The sequence below is a fragment of the Schistocerca piceifrons genome, chromosome 1 (assembly GCF_021461385.2).
Source record: "Schistocerca piceifrons isolate TAMUIC-IGC-003096 chromosome 1, iqSchPice1.1, whole genome shotgun sequence".
NCBI classification, from domain to species: domain Eukaryota; kingdom Metazoa; phylum Arthropoda; class Insecta; order Orthoptera; family Acrididae; genus Schistocerca; species Schistocerca piceifrons.
The window spans coordinates 785,008,663-785,010,288 of record NC_060138.1 but is presented as its reverse complement, the minus strand read 5'-3'; the positions used below and the strand labels follow the sequence as shown (position 1 = coordinate 785,010,288).

Sequence of the window (1,626 nt, the reverse complement as noted above, 5' to 3'; positions counted from 1 at the left end):
TTTAATTGGAAGTTTCTTTACATTAACCTTAAGCACAATAATATGTAAGTTTAATTGGACATTTCTTTACAAAACTGCTCCTACACATATGTTATGATGTTGGTCAGTACTACGAAAATCGTCCGATTCCGTTTCAGAGTTCGGTACTATTTAGGATGACAATCAAGTCTACGGTGGATGGTTAGTCAAGTGACATATTTGAGCGCAAGATTACCCAAGCCTGCTCGAGTTTACAGTGGGCGCAAGCTGGTGAACCAACAAAGTTTATGCCTCTGCATGCAGTATTTACCTTAAGCTGCGACGTGCTGCTGTCTGCAAGTCCGCTCTCTCCCACTGAAATTCCTACAAAACTAATCTGGCCTTTGGTGAACTTTCCAGCCGAAACTTTCCCTATGTTTCTCGTTATGCGAGAAAACATGTACTCAGTCCTAGTCTTATTATGTGGCGATATACACGCGCATGGTTGGAGCAGCGTGCATATTATAGTGCCCTCTCAGTTCTCGCAAGAAGAATTAACTAATTTGGCTGGTTCCTTTCTCCACAGTTGGAGCTAAACGTTGCTACAGCTAATTTTAGCTGGAGTGCAGCCGCTGTGAACGCAGTGTCCACACAAATTTTTTGTCTGCGTCGTACGGAGCGTATAGCGCTCCGTTCTGCACTTGACGCCAGTTCAGAGAAGAGTCGCCACCTATTTCTCTCTTGTCCTACTCATGGCAGAACTGCCTCCCTCCACTTGGATTCCTGTTTCACGTCCTCTTATTTTGTAGAAACACCCTCAACCAATTGCAACGTCCCTTCTATCAAACTGGCAACGGCCTTGCCGCAGTGGATACACCGGTTCCCGTGAGACCACCGAAGTTAAGCGCTGTCGGGCGTGGCCAGCACTTGGATGGGTGACCATCCAGCCGCCATGCGCTGTTGCCATTTTTCGGGGTGCACTCAGCCTCGTGATGCCAATTGAGGAGCTACTCGACCGAAAAGTAGCTCCGGTCAAAGAAAACCATCATAACGACCGGGAGAGCGGTGTGCTGACCACACGCCCCTCCTATCCGCATCCTCAACTGAGGATGACACGGCGGTCGGATGGTCCCGGTGGGCCACTTGTGGCCTGAAGACGGAGTGCTTTTTTTCTATCAAACTGCATCGAAACTCCAGTAGTTTTCTCCTTCTTAGTGAGTTTCCGCCAATCGGGCGTTTTGTGCCTGTTCTAGACGCCTAAAGTACATTGATCTTTCCGTGTGTCGCACTCGCTGGACGAAAATGCGCCACGTGCTTTTGTTCGTATCCCATTGGAATTTCGAAACGCAGGGAAAGGAACCCAAGTGGAGGGAGGCAGTTCTGCGATCAGTAGGACAAGAGAGAAATTTGAGGGGGACTCTTCTCTGAACTGGCGACAAGCGCACAAAGGAGCGCTTAACGCTCCGTACGACGCAAAGAAATAAATTGGTGTGGACATTGCGTTCACAGCGGCTGCACTCCAGCTAAAATTAGCCGTAGCAACGTGTAGCTCTAACTGTGGAGAAACTTCTTAATGACAATACTCTCCCCCACGCTGCTGCTTCTGTTCGTGAGAAAATCGCCGTGTTTGGATGGGAGGTGCCCCAGCTTCCACCACACAGTCCGGAC

At 49.0% G+C, this 1,626-nt stretch overlaps 1 pseudogene; it reads left to right on the top strand.

Annotated features, from left to right (window-relative positions):
* The first annotated feature begins 807 nt into the window (after positions 1-807).
* LOC124728433 lies at positions 808-924 on the top strand (annotated as a pseudogene).
* Positions 925-1,626: the final 702 nt, after the last annotated feature.